Raw genomic sequence first — 6,008 nt, 5'->3', positions numbered from 1 at the left:
CTATTTGGTACCTGAGTACATATATTTGGTACCTCCACTGATATCGAAAAATCGAGCGAATAAAGTGGCCAGACATTCTGACGTCAGGATGTCTGGACCATTTTTGGTTTACATAGTTCTAGACAACACTACTAATTGATATCTTAGTCAATATTTACTACCTATTTGGTACCTGTCAATATATTTTTTTCAAATTTTTTTGGCGTACCAGAAAAAGTTATGATGGAATTTAAAGTTGAAAACTAGTATCATTACACTAATTACTTTTATATTTCGACTATATTAATGCCACTAGTCAGTAGAGATGATGTGCGAGTGCCTAAATAGTCATTTGTTATACAAGGGGGCAAAGTTGTATTTTAACGCCGAGTGTGGAATTGAAAAACGAGCAAGTGTCAGGATTCTATAGTTGAACCACGAGCGAAGCGAGTGGTTCGAGAATAGAATCCTGAACTTGTGAGTGTTTTAACCCACGAGAAGTAAAACACATTTGCACCCGAGTGTAACACAAAACTTTTCCCCTCACTGTAGCGAGGAAACTACAACGCAAAAAATGCGTTTATCACTGCTTCCAGTAGTTCCACAGGTGGTAAATCATCTTTATTACTAGATTCACCTACTTTTATCAATTTTAAAGCAGTTAATTTGACTTTATTCAAGGTCAAATTACTTTACCCACTAGTGGATAAAATGCGTTTTTACCCGCTGGTATTAAAGGACAAAACACGTGTTTCCGAGCTAGTGAGGGGAAAAATAAATTCCTATTTAAGTTGACGCGCGCAGGAGGGCAAGCGGATTTGCCTCTATTCTTTTGACTGGCGCTACATACTTCAACGGCACGGCCGGGCTCACAACTTTAAATTCCGTCATAACTTTTTTCTGGTACGCCAAAAAAATTTGAAAAAAATATATTGACAGGTACCAAATAGGTAGTAAATATTGACTAAGATATCAATTAGTAGTGTTGTCTAGAACTATGTAAACCAAAAATGGTCCAGACATCCTGACGTCAGAATGTCTGGCCACTTTATTCGCTCGATTTTTCGATATCAGTGGAGGTACCAAATATATGTACTCAGGTACCAAATAGTATCAAATAGGTACTAAATTTTAGTATGTACTAAACATCAAATATCTGTAGTGGTCCAGGGGTCCTGACGCTCACTATGGTCCTCTGGTTCCGATGTAACCGGGATCCCAGTGACCGCTATATCGAAAAAATCGTTATCTGCATCCATCGTTCTTGCATGCATATGCGTGGGCAGCGTGGGAGACGTGGGTCATACATACATAGACGCATAAGGCCAACCGAATAACGGAATACATTAATATGGATAAATTAAATACACGAATCACAAAAATGTACGATAATGGGTGTAAATATGCGACTAGCCCACATTTAATATTTAACTTCATAATTAGTCAAAGTTTAGTTTAGTCAAAGGCTTATTTATACTTGCTTATACCTATCTAGGGTAATTGGGTCTCCTTGAATAACATGTTCAGGCTACTTTATTTATTATGCACAACAATTGCTTAATGGAACCATAATCGATATAAGTGCAGCCGTTATTTATACAAACATACCTAAACAAAATCCTATTTTCAGGAAAAATAGAGCCACGCAGTGTAGTGTCACGTTCTATTGATACCAAAAGTAGACGGCGCAAATATTTCTTTTCCCCTCACTAGCTCGGAAACACGTGTTTTGTCCTTTAATACCAGCGCGTAAAAACACATTATATCCACTAGTGGGTAAAGTCATTTGACCTTGAATAAAGTCAAATTAGCTGCTTTAAAATTGATAAAAGTAGGTGAATCTAGTAATAAAGATGATTTACCACCTGTGGAACTACTGGAAGCAGTGATAAACGCATTTTTTGCGTTGTAGTTTCCTCGCTATAGTGAGGGGAAAAGTTTTGTGTTACACTCGGGTGCAAATGTATTTTACTTCTCGTGTGTGAAAAAACTCGCAAGTTCAGGATTCTATTCTCGAACCACTCGCTTCGCTCGTGGTTCAACTATAGAGTCCTTTCACTTGATCGTTTTTCAATTCCACACTCGGCATTAAAATACAACTTTGCCCCCTTGTATAACAAATAACATTAGCGAGTATTACTTAGCTACAATGTTAGTCCAGAAATAGAGTCACTCGGTCCTCGGGTAAGGAACTTTTATAACTCAATCAATATGTTTATTCACGAAACAATTCGTCTCGACTATGTTTAATTTCATTAGTGTCCTTAGTGTAATAAGTTGACTAAAGATGTGTTAGATTCTTCAGATCGGTCAAAACTTGCACTTATATTATTAGTACTTTTCCCCCTTTTTGACGAGTATGTCTTCTTCTTAGATCTAGTGTTTTCCCAGCCTAATGCTGGTCCGCTTTCCTACTCAAATCTATTCCACTTTTCCCGGTCCTCGGCATCCTTTGGTGTGGGGTCGTTTTTAACCCCCGACGCAAAACGACGGGGTGTTATAAGTCTGACGTGTCTGTCTGTGTGTCTGTCTGTCTGTTTGTCTGTCTGTCTGTGTGTGTCTGTCTGTGGCATCGTAGCTCCCGAACGGATGAACCAATTTAGATTTAGTTTTTTTTGTCTGAAAGCTGAGTTAGTCGGGAGTGTTCTTAGCCATGTTTCATGAAAATCGGTCTATTATGTCGCGGTCGGGGTTTTTTTTTTCAAAATTTTAATCTTGCATATGCCGACGAATAATATGTGCATTGGAATTCCTTACAAGAGCGAGCGGGCCTTGTTTATACAGCGTTGTTTTGCGAAGGAAGTTTCTGGAGTCACGAAAACTGCTACGCCGTATCGTGTAATGCACGTATCACAATATAACAGCTCTTTCCGGCTGTATAAATTATAGGTGAGCTCATGAGGTGTTTGGCGTGTATGCCTATTTATACAATTATTGCAATTCGATAGAATCGTTGGAATTGATTTTAATTGAATCCCTGCGAATTTAATCTACTGTCGGCCGCTTGCTATGGGCTTCGCAGTTTAGGTACCCAATAGGTAGAGCAATTTGGCCCTCAGCTCAGTACACGGAGCGTACAATATTCGTAATAAGAGCATCGATCGAGCACATACCTACATGAAGCCTGACTAAATATAATCACTACGCGCCATGTTGCGGAATTTTATTAGAACTATCCTCAATACTAAACTGAACTGCCATCCCATACATCAGAATAACAGCGCCCTCCTGACCAAGTGTAGCTACTATAAGTTTTTAACACGTTACTCGATAGCCTAAACGTCACGGAAAATTGCATTCTTATGAATATTTGTAAACGTATACCCATATTAGCTGCATTACACTGGCTGTTATGCTCTACATGCTACGACCAGCCACACAATCGTACATTATTCATTATATCATCAAACTGCTGAAAGTAAGTTTGCTGTGTTTCGTGTTAGTTTGCTATGATTTTACAAGATATTAACGCGCCCAAAATAGGTACAGCCAGTTGTAAACAATTGTTATGGCATTGGGTGCCAGTATTTCTGTATTTTATGATGTTAGCAGGGGCGGCCTTGGCCTTTTCGGGGCCCCGCGGGACAAATCTGTAAGAGGCCCCAGTACTAGGACTTTGTTTAGGGCAGGGCCCTCTGGGAGGTCCCCGCAAGCGCGAGGCGAGGGGCTTTTGTCCCTTTCGCCACCCCCAAAGGCCGCCCCTGGCTGTTAGTTATTCTAATATTCTAATTAAGTGTTATTACCGACTTGGCTAACCTAACCAGGCACACGCTATGTCCATATGGGTCGTTGATCCTTGTGACGGTGCCCGATTGATATTACGAAATAAAATACGCCGATTTTCGGTACGCCGACAACGATTCGCCGACGTCTGTTTTGGCCGAATAACGATTGGAAGATTCTTATTTCGCATAATATTCGTTCGTAAACGGAGTCGGTAGGCAGAAATTTGATACACCGATTTACTTTTCGACGAATAATCATTTAGTAATTGTAAAAATTGGCCGACACAAAATTGGTCGAAACACAATAGGTCGAGTAATCATTTGGTATTTTTTTGGTGAGTTGGCTGGAGCCTGGAACTTGCGTACAAAGTGTTCTGCGGAATCAAAAATCTAGTTGTTAGATCGTTTGTAAGAGTAATTCACATTTATTTCATTTACTTATTTATATTAATCATCATGTTCTGATTCCAAGGATTAATTTTAGTAAATTATGTATTGTTGTTTTCAATTCACCAATATTTTTCAAGAACATAATGTTGCCAGTATATGTTAATTATTACCGCAACGAAAAGAATTTCACATTATACATTGTTTAAGAACTTTCTTCCCGTGGGTGGGTGGGGTATGGGTTAAATTGTGGCACTGTCACTGCAATGTCACAATCTGGATTTCTTTCAACCCCTTTTTGCCAGGAGTGGCACTGAAACTTAGTAGTTCATTGTGCTCTACCTACCCCTTTATGGGCTACAGGCGTGATTATATGTATGTATGAATGTAAGAAAAAAAGTGTCTATTAATTGCGTAATTTTTTTACAACAGCGATAATTCATTCGTTGGAATAGTATTTTATGCAACTGTATTTTATGTACTACGCGCTGCCAGACCTCCTCCCCTGAACTCTGATCATGTCTGCGATCGCTGTGGCAGAAGATGCCGCTCTGGTATAGGTCTCTTTAGCCACCGAAGACGTTGCTATCAACTTCCCCACAACACATGATTTACTGGACGCTGCTACAATCATCTGCAATAGATGTCGTGGCCAATGATGGTTAAAAGAGGTCAAAAAAGGTGAGTGGCGTGGGTAACAATTTGAGGTGAAGCCGAAAATTGTTAATAAAGACGCCACGAGCATTTTTTGACTCAGTTAAACACCGTTGCATACAATACTTTTTTTACGACCAAGCACTTATTTTGAAAGAAAATTATAAATCAACAAATACCTACTTTCAGTCATCTTAGTTATCTAGTGGACCGCCTGCCATTTTGAATATGCAGTTTGAGTGCAAGCATGAAAATAAAACTGTCTATGGTATGGTTCTTTGAAGCCTGGCCACTAAGACGAATCGAGCCGAGTTGAATCGAGTTCTCATACATTTGAATGCGATTCGACGCGTCGCCAATGAACGCAGCAGAAAACGAAGGAGTCTCGACTCTGCGAATTGGTTTGTTAAGTTGGTAGCAATGTATTTACTGAACTGTAACAGCTATATCGTGCTACTGCTACTAAATGTTTTCAGGGTATAGACTAGATAGACTTGTCCTGGCATCTTTTATGTAGGGTTTTAAAGTTCTATGCACGACCTTGTAACTCACGAATAACAGTACGGGAGTAGAAAAAATATTTTAACAGTGTATAAAATGTGAAACGTTATTCGACTAAACATTGCTTAAACGAAAATATTACTTTGCTAAATGAAAAATGTCCAATAATAGTTCGGATAATTTGCACAGAAGCGAATTGAACTGTTTGCGAACCAAGATTCTACGTAACGTTATTCGACCAAAAGTGACAGCGATAGTTTGATTATTCGGCTAAACGGCATTCGGCGAATCGTTGTCGGCGAATCAATAATCGGCAAAAAAATTGTCGGAGAATCATTAGGTAGCCCCTTGTGACATTTATTCCTTAAATTCCTTGTCAAATTTAACTAATCAATGTCTCCTTGCTCTAATTTAGGTGCGATGACTGCTGTTCGTTAGTTTAACCTGAACTTATTAGGCTGATAACAAAGCTAGGTTATTTACTAATGGTCATTAATGATGCATTAAATACTTCCTTTGACTGATGCAATATGGGTCAAGGGTCGATTGCACCTAATGCACCAAACACAGAAGTAGTGTGACTGTAACGTTAGCTTAGCTGTGTAGGCCAATTTTAAATCGCATGACATTTGTTACGAGGTCTGGGGAAGTGGTAACGAACCTTTAAATGGTGCTGTAAGTTTTAATTTCTTATTACACTACTTAAAGGATAATCCTTTCTCTACAGTACAATGTGTGACTACAGTGTTTACACTTAATATC

The sequence above is a fragment of the Leguminivora glycinivorella genome, chromosome 4, assembly GCF_023078275.1.
Source record: "Leguminivora glycinivorella isolate SPB_JAAS2020 chromosome 4, LegGlyc_1.1, whole genome shotgun sequence".
NCBI classification, from domain to species: domain Eukaryota; kingdom Metazoa; phylum Arthropoda; class Insecta; order Lepidoptera; family Tortricidae; genus Leguminivora; species Leguminivora glycinivorella.
The sequence above is the reverse complement of the archived record's forward strand: the minus strand, read 5'-3'. Positions refer to the sequence as shown.